A 15,943-nucleotide genomic window follows, 5' to 3' on the forward strand; every position below is an offset into this window, starting at 1 on the left:
CCACCCCCACCCAACAAGCCTCTAATCAGATCTGGGCCAGTCAAGGCTGTGCATCCCCCTGAGTACAACAACACCCGTGATAGGCAGTGGTGGGCGGTCTGATGATGGATTTTCTACATGAATATATTTAAGGGCACACGACTTGAGCAACACTATCAACGGAGTGATAAGCATCTAGCAGGAGAAGCGACTTGTTTATTATCTCTGTTTATTTGCTTGGTGTCTGTGATCTCACCTTGGCACGTAGCAATGCCAACTATTACGTTTGTTTTAGCGGTACCACGTGTCCAACATCATTCTCAATGATAAAACGCCCGACTGATTATACAATGATGAATGACACCCCATGATCAAGATACCTCATCTAACATATCTTAACATGTCACTTTGATTTTGATTTTTGGTTTAATTATGATGAAAGTTGAGAGTTAGGCATTCCAGTGGTTCCCATCACTGACGTGCCTTCGCACTCGCACTGTGATTCAGTGTCAATTCTGAGACGTAGCCTACCTTTCCCAAGGTTGTTGGAAAAGCCTAGACAATAAACGTTGTGTGAACCTTTGAATGAGCAACAAAAATATTGCGCACCACAGCCAAACTAAGCATTTCTGAGCAGTGTTGTTAGACAAGACAAATAGTCTGCTTCGGCAACGTTAGAGAATGCCAAAGAGGTTAAGGCAGCAAAGCTTATTTACTGATCATTCCAGTCTCGTTTGGTGTCATTAAATAATCAATAATATCATAATCTTTGGATGATTAGAATTCAGATCAATATATTGTTACTGTAATGTTCTAATGTGAAGGGTTCTGCTGCTCGATTTTATGATGGCCAATCAAAAATATCACGATGTGTCATGTGATCTTTAACAGGAATAATGACGCTCACAGGTACGACATGACATCCAAGTTTAGCAAGTTTCGCTTCCAATAGAGTTTATTAGGGCTGTCAAAATTAAAGCATTAACTCAGGTGATTAATCCCAAATTTTTTAACTCAGTTAAATATTTGAACTCAGGTAACTCAGTTTGATTTACTTAAAAAATAATTTGCATACTTTGCAAATATTGTGCCATATTAGCTGTCTTTAGCACGTCTCAAAACAAAACACTGTTTAAGTTACCACTGGGCCTTGCAAACCAACACTGCTGGAGTGTGGCGCTTGTGGGCAGTTTTGAGAAATGTTTCTAAAATAAATGTCTGCAAAGATGTCTCCAATTGTATTCAAGAATCCAAGAAAGCTATTTGAACACTCCTTGAATTAAATATACTTCATATTTGCTGATTTTGCATCAATTCCAAGATATTATTCAAGTAAATATCTGTTATCAGCTTCGCAAAAAATAGTAGTTAAAAAATTGGACTAATCACAATTAATAATGGAATGTTTTGTGATTAATTAGTCAAAAAAATTCATCACTTGACGGCATTAGAGTTTATACAACATGTGTTTTATTATAATACTTGAGTAGCCGTAATTAACTTCAGGTACGAAGTACTTGTGGTGACTCTCGTTGTATTATTATAGAAAAGCTACAGCAGCTATTGCAATTCACTTCTACCTTGACAATTTCACTGTTGTTTGTAGGTCAATGACAAATATTACAGTACTCAAAACATTTCTTAATGACAACATCAGGATTGTTGCTACAATATGTCAAGCTTGTCGTGCATCTACGACGGAGTTCTGTTCCTTGAATTAATTACAGTACATAGAAGCAGGACATGGTTCAGCAGTTAATGATGTTTCCATGACACTTATCTATTTAGTATTACAAAGTGGGAAGACTATGTCAATATTGTACGTACTTCGACAAACGGCCTTGAATAGGTTTAGAGAAAATATATTTTATCACTCATGTGTAATGGAACAGTTCTGACATCATCTTTACAAAGTTGACCCAAAGTTGGCGTTTGGTGGTTTGTTTAAAGAATAATTTGTACCGCAGAACAAAGATACGAGCTGGTGTGACTGCATAATTCACATTGTTCATGTCTTTGTGTTAAAAGTTGCTTAAGTGAAATGACAATGTTGCAAAGGAACATCCTACCCTCTGTCCGTCCATCGACTATACCACTTCTTCATCGCATCTTCATCAGGGTTTCTCTCCCAGTTGACTTCCACAGAGAGATGAATACACCCTTGATCAGTCTGCGGTGAATCATGTGATGAATATAGACTAAGCACTCACACACTAATTTTTAAATCTATTAGAACAGAGTGTTAGAACTTTTCAATTTACATAGTACTTTTGGGAAGCTATTTTTGTTTTCTTTGCTTTGCTTCAGAATCTTGTTAGCTATTGTGTTTGTAAATGCTTTTAGGTGCTCTGTCTTTGATTTGCCTTATGTATGAATTGTGTCATATAAAAAAAACTGCCTTGCCTTGCCTATGCTGAACATGAGCTATAAGCCCGGCAGCGGATGATTATGACCGAACGTTGGCTAATAACTACGTAACTACGAATCCTGCAGTGCATTTTAGCCAAAGGTACAATCCTGGTGGATTTGAGCACTTTTGAACCAACAAAGAAGAAGCACTGCTGCCGGAAGTAATCATGACTTAACTTTTGCTTTGCACAATTCCGTCGACAAAGACCTTTGGATAAAAGTAAAGGTAAGCTGTTCGGGGGCTGACAATTTTTATTAATATGGGCGGAGGGTCAAGGCCGAAACCACACTGAGATAGCAGCCGGAGGGGGGGGACTGACCGGCAAAAAACGGTCAAGTGCCCAGCTGTTTTTTTGGGAATGTGGGGGGAAACCGTAGAACCCGGAGAAAACCCACGCAGGCAGGGGGAGAACATGCAAACTCCACGCAGGAAGGCCATCGTGCTTACCGCTCATGTTTCCTTATTATTATTGTTATTATTAGTAATAGTCATAGTAGTTCTCAGGATGCACCATTGGGGGATGTGGGTGTCTCGATCCTCTTACTCTTTAGCCGCCTCCCACTTTTCCATGTTATTTTTAGTGTATGCTGAGGGCTGGAAAAAAAGAAAAGGATGAGGGCCCGCAAATGGCCCCTGGGCCAAGTTTGAACGCCTTGTATTCAATTAATTTCAATATATGGACAAATGCCAAAGCACCCACAGAAAACCCATGCAAGGAGTTTTTCTGACTGTATAGCAGAAGTGCTATCTTGCTGACAACTATGCCACTGCATAGCAGACAGGGCACCCTGAATCTATAAATCCGGTACATACTGTAAGCTATGTGTGAATGCAGCTGATAGACATCCAAACAAACCTTTGTTATATTCAACTTCCGCCTCCTCCCACCTCTCATAGCTTGGTTTGGTTTTGGTCGACTGTGCTAACGTCAGCGGTGACGTCTGTCAAGGACGCAATTGGCAGTGCTCTCTGCCGAAACCCTTCCTCTTTGGCTTTTGCTGGCTCGTGTTTGCAAGCGAGTGCACTCAGCACGCTCCACAAGCGTGCCTTCACCTGGTGTGGTCCTCCTCCCTCCCAACACCCCCACCTATTCCGCTCTTCTTCCCTCTCATCTCATTCCCCTTGACCCTGACACGCTGCGACCTAACTGCTGATAACAGCCCACCATTCCTCACCCCTTGCCAACTGACACACTTCCAGAAGGGGGAAGACCTTGTTCCCTTATATTTCTCTGATGCCTGTTCGGCCATTTTTTGGTGTGCTCTCTGCCTTTGACTCTTTCAGACTGCTTCAACTCATTTTTAATTGCTAATCCATGACATTTTCCGATAGTCCACTTTGCAATTAGTGTTGACAGTACTGTCTTTTTCACAGCTACGTCGAGTGACCAACTAGTTTATTTTACATTTGTTGATCCTAATATTGGTGTTTACTGTAATTAATTTCATTAGTATACCCTAATGAGGAATACGAGCAAATGAATTGTGCTACATTGTCCCACCTCAATTTTATCTTTCAGTCACGAAGTGATGAATCACTCATTATTTCAGTTATTGTGAGATTTAGTACATAGCTTTTAAACCAAGTTAGAAAAAATACCACACAGTAGTATTCCTGGTATGCAGCCTGTGGTCTCATTTTCCTTTTGAATTTGTATATTTTTTATACTTTTGCACGGACCAAAAAAAGATTGTATCAGGAACTACAAAGTAGTTTCTCACGTGCCTGGTCAACAAACCGAATTTGGCTTGTTTTTCCATATCAAGAAAATCCCCCCTCAAAAAAAAAAATTAAATAAAAAGGAGACAGCAAAAGCACGTTGTACTTCAACTCCATCTGCCAAATTACAATTGCATGCTCAGAACACAAATACCTCCACTTCCACAATGACAACTTCACTGAACACTCAACTACAGAATATGCCAGTTATCACAAACTAGCAACCAGAGCTGGCCAGTCCGTCGGGGCAAAATCTTAAAAAAGGGTTCGATTAATAAAGGCGGCAGGCTGATTTTAGTCCGGCCCACGAATTGGCCCTCGTGCATGTGATGAACCGACTCGTGAAATTGGCACACGACAAAAAAATTGCCTCAGAACGCATCAAAAGCGGCACTCCCAACTCTTTGTGTATGAAGAGACAGGGTCAGCAGCGTGCGTTCAACCGTGCCTGTATTTTCTTATTCTGACACGTGACTCGCGCCTCCCACTTGTTAGTGGGGCATACCATTACAAGGGGCGGGGGTGTTAATACCACAATCCCTATAACACTAACAGTACGTACATACTGGCATTGGGCATGTTCATGGACCATAATAAGCCTTTAATAAGGTAAGCTGATTTTAATAGTAAATTGGTCAGCTAATGATGTTTAATAAACCTCTGCCGTTTGCATCTCTCCCGTGGCGGCATCTTGCACTGACGCTTTTTTTTTGGACTGTGCCCAACAATTTTTATGAATAAGGCGGAAGGATCGAAGATGGAACCGTACCAAGAACATGGCCGGATGGCGGAGGACTGACTGACAAAAAAGGGTCCAGTGCCCAGCTCTGCTTACAACCTTATCTAACACTGATGTGCAAGGCTGGTAACACATCCATCTTCATGGAGTCCAAGTCCAAGTTTGATTTACAAAGATCTGAGTCCAAGTCCAAATGAGATCAAGAGTAAACTTTAAGACAGAAAAAGACCATTTTCACAACCACAAACTAAGAGAAAAATCATTATGCTCAACACCCTTCTTTTTTAAGCTCCCATCCCACTGAGGGGTGAACATTTGCGAAGGTGAAAAAAAAAAAGTAAATTTCTCATCAGTGTTCTTTCAAGGTCCAGACGTCAACAGTCAATGTTTTTCCTTTCCTTGCGACAAGAAAAACTGTGCCCATTACAACTGTTGGCGAATGTTTGGCAAACATCATCGTGACCGTTTGTTGCCTTGAACGTTGAATGAACGATAAAAAATCAACAATTGAACCCCGAGGTACAAATAACTACTGTTTATGGTTAGAAAGGATACACAAATGATCCAAACATTTTTGCATCTTTTTGTTTAAGTGTAGGGCTCCAAACAAGCCCATGTGAATGCCTTTAAAAAGTGCCCACTGTTGTATGGAATGTAGTTTAAAGAAATTAACAGGAGTAGTTGAAGGAATGTAGGCCAAGGTTTCTGTGAAGAAAAAAAATCTGTTGTTTGTGTAGCCTACTTTTTGTACTTTTGGGCCACTTTGGTTCCCAGGATGCATTGCAGCACTTTTTTGTCGTAAGAACGTTAATCGTCATCTTTTAAATGTTCATTGAATGTGCGTCTTAATTAACAGTTGTGACAAATTATTTTGCTCACAATCCAGTCCAACACTTGTGAATGTGATTGTGCACATCTTGGTACAAATTGGCAGGGTTGTCATTAGCTTGATTTCTTTTTTTTTTCTTGGATGGAGCTAAACAGGCGCAAGTGCTACTAATTGATGCATTGCATTATGCAATACTGAACTTTTTTCATTATAAGGTCACTCGTTAATCATTTATTGCTTGAGCGTGTTTTTGCAACCCATCGTTCTTTGAATGTGTGTCTTAAGTAACTATCCCATTAACTTTTAATAGCACATTGTTAATATGAAACCATGACTGCGACATTGAAATCTGTGTTGCTTCAATTGATGCTAAAATAAAGTGCTCATGATCTCGTACTACTCCTGTACATGTGATTGTGTCGCTCTTAATACATGCATGCTTGTCGACGTCCACTTTCTTTTGTGCGTTGCTATGGTGGTCCTTAGCTTGATTTTCTTTTCCTATGGAGATGAACAGTTCCAAATGCTGCTAATTGATATGAATGATGTAATTACAACTTGAAAAGAAATCAGGTGTGGGAGGGGAATCCTTTTTAGAACGTTGCTCAGCCTTACACTGATCTATACAGTACTCTTTCAATACAGTACAATATGTAAATTCTTGAGCGTACTCCACCAGCCAAAAGCCGTTGCACGCTCAAAGATACAAATCAAGCACTTTTTCTGCGAACGTGTAAGATGACAACGGACGTAAGCGTCTGACATCAGATTGTTGGTTTGTTTCTTTTGTCGGCACACCATGTTTCCAAAACGGATCTCTTGAAACATTCATACCAGTCTCCTTTAAAGGCAAAAATCTTGATGGCTTACTCAAAATGGACAAAAGTATTGGTCAGCTAGTAGTAATTTTGAAAACCATTGATATTCATTGACACCACATTAATTGTATGACAACGGGGCCTAGAAATGGTACAACGATTACTTTATTTGATTTCACATTTTGCCCCCATGTTTTGAAAATTAATGCTTTCAGCCGTTTTCCTCTCTGTTTTTCATCCTCTCGTGTGTTGTTCGCGGCTTTGTAAAGGCTCCTTTTATGAACCCTAATTATCAACTCGCCTCCTGTAGCCTTGAGAGTGAATGAGATTTTGGCATAAATCTATACTTGAACATCTGGTGTCTGCACGATGAAAACAATCTTAACGCCAGACCCACGCTGCAACAAATTTATACTGTGCAAAAATGGTGATAAGCCTGGGCGAGTACCTGGTGAGACCGGAAATTGCAAAAGCAGTTGTGCCTTCCAACTAAATTGTTATGAAATGTATAGAAATCGTTTTAAGATCTTGCTCCAAGTTTTTTCCAGAGGTGTGACGGTCAAGGACTGTTTCAGGGCCAGATATTTGGCATGCTTTGCGGTGATATTATTACTGTAAGATCTCGAAAGTGTTGCAAGCACTGTAATATAAATTTAGACTGCAGGTGCTGAAACATCCTTTCATTGTATTTTAAGACGGAGGACAAACGCAAGGCAGGAACTTACTTCATCCTTCTACTGTAATACAATGATGAAAGTATATTTATAAAATAATGTAAGCCGACACTGCCTTATCATATCATGATAACTTTGCTGTGCAAATTCATGCAATGTGCTTCTTCTAAGAATTTGGTATCTTGCCCAAGGACACTTCAATGATGGTCCCAATGGATGGTATCGAACCCACGTCCTCTGACCACTCTACCACTGAGTAATGCCGCCCCCAAACAAATAGGCCATGCAATCTGACGAGGGTTCAGATCTGACAATCTGGGTCCCCAAAACTCTTCAGCGATTATACTGCCCTGCGGACCACCGCATTCTCTCTTATGCATGTGATTTTTAGTCGAGTCGCTGCAGGTTCCAAATAACCCAACTGACCTTGTGACTGTAGAGTCTTCAGGAATCATTCTGATGTGTGATCTGTTTCTCCTGAGAATTCCTGATGGCATTTCAATGCGGTAAGACTTCAGTACATTCTATGTCTCCGTATATCAATGATTCCCGACCAGTACTGATGTTTTAGAGCTGAATTTTCCCGACCGATTTGCTTATTGCTGAAATGCTTAGGGACACAGGGAGCTGGAGCCGATCCCAGCTGGCTTGGGGCAAATGGCAGGCTTATTCCCTGGACTGGTTGACAGTCAATGACTGGGCACATGCATAACAGTACTATACATCGCTGAGTGGGAACAGAGTCATCACTGCCTGCACAGAAGTCAAGTGAGGAGCGTATACATACGGTATCAACATTGTGGACAGTATGCAACAATGTTTAAACATTGGAGTAGTCGAACTAGATATTAGCGACTGAACTATTACATATTGGGCATTCATATTCATAAAATGGTGTCTTGGCCAAGTCTGAAAAACTTAATAATACCTTTTTACTACTGTTCCAATACACCCAATTTTGTTCAGGCATGTTCGTTAAGCTTTATCGAGGTTTCAGTTTAATCATGTGTTTGAAAGTGATTTATCATTACAGTTTTAAGAAGAAAAATAGCGTTATTCAACTTTATTAGGAACAGGATAACACATTATTATATCCATTAGGTTTTCATTGTGAACAGATTCTATTTTCCTGTTTAAAATTATGCTTATAAAAATATAATAATAATAATAATTTTTGAGTAAAAACATATACTTTTAAGCGGGATTTAAAGCGTTTTGGAAAAAAAGCTTTTCACATGCTATTCAATACAGACTCGCGCACGCACTTTTAACTGATATTGGTCACGTGTCGCCATATACCAGCAGGGGGCATGAGTCCATCAGACAAGCTTTGATTTATAACCCTGCGCTGTCCATATACCTACAAAGCACAGCTAATGCAGTTATTTCTTTTTTAAATCCAGAGAATTAGAGACATAGCAGTTGTGTGTTGTAGGGATCCCAAAGATAGATGAAGGTTCTATTTTGACTTCGTTTAATGAGTCAAAGGAAAATCCCTTCTACACGTGCTTTTTTCCCCTATGCCATTTTATGGGTTTTCTACCTCATTTGCTTTTTCCCAGCGATTTTTCGATTTTGAGGCCCTATTTCGACAAGAACAGACCAAAGCACATTGATTGTTGGCTTCACTATAATTCTGCTATAGTAAAGCAACTCGATATTGTTCTCTTAACCATTTAAGCCTCTCTCTGATATGGATCAAGCAATAAAGTAAATGTCTGGGTTTTGATTGTAAAAAACAAAACAAATATGTTGACAACATTTTATATGAGAGGTGGAAGATATACGCAGCTTTGTGTCATTATTTGGGTCACTGACTCAATTTTGTTGGTTTTCATGGCACAATATTGTGGTGTAATGTTGACAATATTGAAACATTTGCTTGAATGATCTGCCAGTATTAACACAATATTGTAGAGTTTGATCATTACTCTCATATGGAGTACAAAATTGTCCAAGCATGCACACGTTGATCAGTCAAGTGGACTCTCTACGTTTAAATGCCCCAGTAGGCATACAGTTGAAGTTCAAGCCAAATTGTATTGAAAAATCTCAAAAGCACAAATGCCAAACATCAGTTCAGTTCCAACTGTGTGAATGTCTCATCAGACTTCAGGTGATCTCAGTTTAACTCAATTAGACACTAAGGTAGTAGGTAAGGTAAAATTGGCAACTAGTTTTAGGGGAGCTGCTTCCTACCGATGTGCCCTTGACCAAGGTACTGTTCCGATGCCCCCAAGCTCAATATGTGTGGACCAACACCATTAACCTTGACTACCATCACGTGTGTGACTTGATTTGATTGTGTCTGGCGTGCAACACAAGCACTATATGCTGGCGCAGAGTGTCAACTGAATTTTCCCATGAGGGTTTGAAATCATCATGATTTATTCAAAATAGGAAATATAGATAAACTACTGACAGAACTAATGAGGATAAAATGGAAAAATGATGACCAGAGAACTTATACACATGGAACTTAATGCAATGTCAGAAAATAGTACACAAGCCCTGCTGTGTCCAGTATGGCACAACTGCAAATTCATCCATCCATCCCTAACCTGAGCCACTTTTCCTCACAAGGGTCGCGGGTGTGTTGGAGCCTATCCCAGCCATCTTCAGCCAAAACACACTGAGGGCCAATTTATAATGTTCCATTAACCTACCATGCATGTCTTTGGAATGTGGGAGGAAACTGGAGTACCTGCAGAAAAACCAAGCAGGCACGGGAAGAACATGCAAAATCCACACCGGAAGACCAGAGTCACAATCGAACCCTGCACCTCTGCACTATGAGGCGGATGTGCTAACCAGTCACGTACTATGCCGCCCGAACTGGAAATCAAAAATGTTAAAATGTTACTTCAGATATTGTACATTATTGTATAGGAAAAATATATTCCAACATGTTACCTTACACGGTTAACTTCATTAGTGTTCTAAAGATAAATAAAAGCAATTCTGGCTATTCAATTAATCGAAATTCAATTTCATTTAAAATTATTACCTTTACAATGTCTAATATTATAGAGAGCATACTTGAGTTCAAAATGTGCACTTAAGAGCTCTATTGAAATTATATATTGTTCATACAAGGAAACCAAACTACCTCCTTTTTTTATCTTAAAATAACTACTAATTTTAAAATGTGTGTTTGGTCCAAAAGGTAAAAAGGACCTTACATAATTACAATGTTTTTAGAAAGAATTTGATTGGTATCAATTTTTTTTTGTTTGAACATTTTCTTGTTCTGTACAAAAAAACAATGATCATTTGATTAATCTTGCTTTCGATTATTACCTGAATAATTGTGATTAATATTTTTTCATAACGGAGCAGCCCTAGTTTTAAATGATAAAATAAGTTCTCCTATACAAAATAATGGGAAATGAATGCAAACAAAGTCATCTTTGGCATTTGATTCAATAAGTAAAATATGAATGATATGCATCAGCTGTGTGAACACAGTAGTGATATAATTTTGTGAGGAGACGGCTGGTAGAAGTCCCGAAGGAGGGCAAGGTTGGAAAAGGGGGGCTGAGGGGGCTTGCGAGACCAGCAACAAGAGGGGACCGTAAAAAGGGAGGACGAGTCCAGCGAGAGGCCCGAACAGCGTACATGTGAGACCATAAATAACCATTCAGGGGGGAACACTTGAGTGTAGGACGGCTGTAGGGCTTGCGCTGCCGAAGCAGGCTCGTGTGGCGGCAGCTGGACTGGTGCCGGCTGGGGAAGTGAGGGAGACAGTCAGGTGTGTCACAGTCTTTCGGGGATTCCATCAATGGCACTTAGTAATCGGGGCGACTCCGGGTAGGAGTGGGCATTGGTTGATGAAATGGTTGGAGTTTCCACAGAAAAACGCAATGACTCTTCAAAACAAGCTGGGTGCGTTGCGCCTGGGAGAGGCGTGTTCTGCTGAGTTGTATTGGTTCATTTGCAGGAGGTGTCCCGGGACTTGTTCATGGCTGGGCGAGCAGTCGAGGAGCAGCAGTGTGAGGGGAGGAAGTGTGGGCAGTTTTAGCGCTTTGGTGGAATTCTCGATGGTCAATCCAAATCTCTTTGGATATTGTTGGCGCGGGTGGAAAGGTTCGGAACAGAATACGTAATCTCCCCCAGAAGTTGCTTGTGTCTGCCGTGCAGAACACCCCGAGCGTGGACTTCTTGGGAAATTGTGTCTGAGTCTGCTGAATCCATAACATAGACGAATTCTTAGAGTAAAGTTTGAAGGGCTCATATTATCAGCCATATCACACATCAAATTTTGTGAGGAACATATTAAGATGTGGGGAAGGTTAAAAACTGCATGATTGCATGTGATTTCATGAGATTTGGTTTAAATGTTTTTCTGTTGCACACATTTCAGTAAATATCCCAGTTCACGTGAATAATGGAAAACAAAAGAAATCACATTATCAAGCACAATGCTGTAAATCACAAGTTTAATTATATATCACGCCATAATTTAAATTTTGGTGTGTATTAAACTTTTGAATTTCATTAAGCATTGTTCAAGCTCATGCAACTTTGCTGATAATTCACATGAAAGCGCTCCAATATTTTTAATCAAATGAATTATCCTTGAATAGATATGAACTCATTTGGCTGTAGCTTTCACCCACTGTGATAGACGCCACATTATCTTTTATGCACATACATCAAACTTTGCCACCAGGAGACGGCTATGAGTGGTTGCGGTGTGAGGTAGTTAGTGAGAGGGAGGGGGGCGAGTGGGGTGGGGAGTTTGCTGGGTTTACATTGAACAAAATACAAACGCCAAAGTCAAAATATAAGCTTGGCCTTATCCCTTCCCTTTATTTATTGTACAAATATATCTCGGAGACAGAGACAGAGCTTGTCTGATGCTGGGGCTCCGCTGACCTAGCCACAGCACACTTGCAAAACAAAATCATGCTTGAGACAAACAACAGATAGGCCATAATTCTTGGCCCCAGTGACAGAGGGCTCGACTCGGCTTGGAGGGCCCCTCCTCTGGTCAGCCTGGCTTGTTTTCTGGCCTGTGATCGCTATTAACTGGAGGTGCAGATTCAGACTAATCGAGGACGTTGTTGTGACTGCGGGAGGTCAGGGGTGAGCTAGATTGATAGATGCAACTTCTCTCCCTTCAGCTCCCTTTGTGCTGAGCCAACAGTCTGATGGCTCAGATGAGCAAGCAGCATTTAATGTCAGGTGTTGGGAGGGGGGCCGGATAAGATGTGTCGAAAACATTCAACCAATGAAAATTATTTGCTTTGGTACGCAATAATAACAATGTGCTTGTGTCAATGTGTTGTCAAAATAAGTCATTTTTAGTTTGAATACTCCATTTTGCATAGGAAGGAAATATTTTGAACTAAATCGAAAAGAGGACGTTATGTATATGGTGGGCTTAAGCTGTCACTACGTTTGATCTAAGGAAACAGCATCATCATTACATTTGCTGTCATAATACATTTAATTATTTCAAAAATAGACTTAAATAACTACTGCTCATATGGCTCTATTGCTATTATTCCCAAATTGAATGTGATGAGTGACTCAATATTTCTTCCCCGTTGATGTTTTTGTTTTGTTTATCTTTAATTCAATGAAAGGCCCAATATATTTAATTGCATTGCAGAAGACAGTGCAACATCCTCTGCTTTTTTTGGGGGGTTGGTATGGTCATGCAACAATATCAGTCATTTGCAAAAGTTTCTGCCAATTTGTCCCCATTTGGTTCCATGGCTTTTCTTAAATCCATTAAAATGAATGAAAAATGTCAATGTGTGATTGAAGCGTTTATGAGTTCTTATACTGTACTTAAACACAAACTCATGCTCAGTCATATAGCATAAAATGTCTTTATTGTCATCGTACATCAGGCATACAGCAAAATTGGGAGCGCCGCATTTAATAAAATTACAAAGGCTATGATATAATATACAGCTGTGAAAATGTGCAGTTTTTGTGCAATTTAGCACAGCTTTTGCTCTTCAGGGAGACAGATTGACTGGAGCCTATCCCAACCAAATTTGGTCAGTGGGGAGGTGGGGTACAACACCAGTTGACCACACTCACTTTGACGCCCATAAGCAATTTACGGAGCCTTTTTATTGAGGCAAGGTAAGGCGGTTTCATCTATATAGCACATTTCATACACAACACAACTCAATGTGCTTCATACAAACAAAGATAGATCAGCTCCAAGCATTCACAAACACAACAGTTAATAACAGTCAGAAGCAAAGCAGAGAAAACAAAGGTCGCTTCGAAAAATGATTTTAATTGAACGAACATTGACAACATTGAAAACGGACCGACCCAAGCCAAGGATCAAACTCAGCAATTTTGAGGAGAATGAGTGATCCACATGTTTCACAGGGCACCCAACAGCAAATGCAATTGGCAATTATTTTGTTCAGTCATGTCACATTTAAATGTGCGTAAATATTCTTCAGGAAGTATTTGGTGAATGTCACTTTCTTCGTTTGAAGCATGTGAGTGCTTCTTAAAGAGACATAATGTGAATTTTCTTCACCATTTAAAATAGTTTCTAGGTGTTTTATAATCAAATGTCCTTCACATGCTTTTGTCAAAGTACCACAAGGATCAACGCTCACCGTATTCACTTGAGCAACGTGCTGTGATCAGAAGATAACGTTAGTCAAATCGATCGTCCGGCCTGGATGGTTCATTTTTCCATAACAAGCTCAATTTATGTATTGTTTCATCAGGAAAATGTTAGTGGCTTGTATTTTCCATTTTGTCTCTTTGGTTTTTTGGAGAAGCCCCACCCCCACACCCAACCCCCCCTGCCGCAATTTGTCCATTCAAAGTCATGGTAAATAAGTAGTTAACAATGTCAAAATAACGGAGAACAACTGGCCCCAAAATGTATGTCAACATCTCTACTTAGGCCCACTTCGATTTCTGAAGATATCGCAATACGATAGGCCTTTTCATGGCTGACTTAAAAGAGAATGAGGAAATGAGTAGCTGATGTGCACTTTCTGACATGTCTTGTCTGTTTTCTTGAATAAGACACCAAGATACGCAAATACATTGCGTTCCGATTAACATTTTGTAAGGTTAATTGTCAGTAGGTCATTATATATTAGATTTTAATCCAACGTCATCGCTGGAACTTTTGTGCTCTAAATTTTTCAGTCTGTCCATGTCTGAAATATAACCAGTTGGTGTTTGTATGCGCATTCTTGCTCTTGTTTACTTCACGGCGTGTAAGCAGAGATGCAATCAACATAGTATTTTTTTATGTTGAGGAAGTGATCATATGAGCTCACGTTTATCATATAAACTGACATTTGAAGTCAATAAATCCAAACTATAGTGCATAACGCTTTTATACTTCCACAGGTTGAAGTGGACAAGGGTAATAATGTACATTTGCATTTTGGTGGCGATCAGTCGATGTTTTCGACAATAGAACTGACACAGCAAGAAATATTACAATGCTTGCCTCCCTGCCGTGACGTAGACACCTAAAATGGAAAAAAGAACAAGCTAACCTCCAAAAGGGGGCGTGAGAATCTGTCTTAAATCTCATCACAATAAAAGCCCTTTAATCACTGCTCAGTCTTTTAGGGGGTTGAATTTTAGTACTGATGTCATTTTTGCATGCATTTATATAAGTGCCAATGTTCAGCTTGCTAAAGTGTCCCCTTAAGGCTAATTTGTGTATCCAACAAAACTCAACGCAGCTGTGCTTACATTTGGCTTTGACATGATAGGCGATCAAGAGTGACTTTGAGCAATGGTGTCTCTGCATGATCGTATTTTGATCCAGAGTACTCTGGCCGTCGCTTGAAAGAAGGTCTGGATGTTTGCCCGCCAAGCTGCTCATCGAATGGGTGGAGAAATGGGATGGGCTTAGTTATTATGTCCATTAGCCCAGTGTTTTGTAACAATGGAGTCAAAGTCGGCCCTCTCACAGACAATTATTCAGAAATAAGAAGACAACAGATTTACTTGGTCATTGAATTTTATTTGATGGATGGGAACGTGCACTGCGGAGACTATTTGTATACAGGCAATTAAAACATCATTTCTCAGATGTTCTCTTCATGGGTTAGGGTAAGGAGCCAGTCTCTTTCAGGGAGAGGAAGAGCCCATACCAGAAGGACAAATAAATCAGTAATGACACCGTGAAGAGAAAAACATTTTGTGTCCGACTGTAGGTAGCCTGTGTTTTCCCCAAATTGATAAACGGGGCACGGTCAATTGTTTTGGACCTTCCACTTGGTCCATATTTCCACACAGAGACCATCAGTAGTTGGCAGATTCTGAGCAAACCCACAACTTCCTGTCCCAGCGAACAATAGATATTTGAACTTTTGGTTTTGCTTAGTGAGGATGAAGGGCTGTCAATGCGCCGATTTATATTACGGTGATTAAATAAAGTGTATGATTTACATACAAACATGGATCTTAAACAGAGAGATGTGTTTGGAAAAACAAACACCTCCCTATAACAAACTATGGCATTTATTTCCCATTTTTTTTGTAAAACACACACACACACACACGCACACATACACAAAAAAAATCTAAAATTACATTGAATAACAATTGTATTGCCGTTCAGGACATGAGCAATTTTAGCAGAGTTGGCCAGTAGCACACGATGATTGTTAAAAAAAAGGACATTGGCCAATATATTATGAAGGTGGAGATAACATTTAGTAAATGCTAATAACTTTTATACTACACCTAATAGAAGTATGCATATGTATATGTACTGTATGTGTTAATGTATTCACACACACACACACACACACT

This window comes from Idiotropiscis lumnitzeri, chromosome 1 (assembly GCF_059441095.1).
Source record: "Idiotropiscis lumnitzeri isolate Australia: NSW breed Sydney's pygmy pipehorse chromosome 1, RoL_Ilum_1.0, whole genome shotgun sequence".
NCBI lineage: Eukaryota > Metazoa > Chordata > Actinopteri > Syngnathiformes > Syngnathidae > Idiotropiscis > Idiotropiscis lumnitzeri.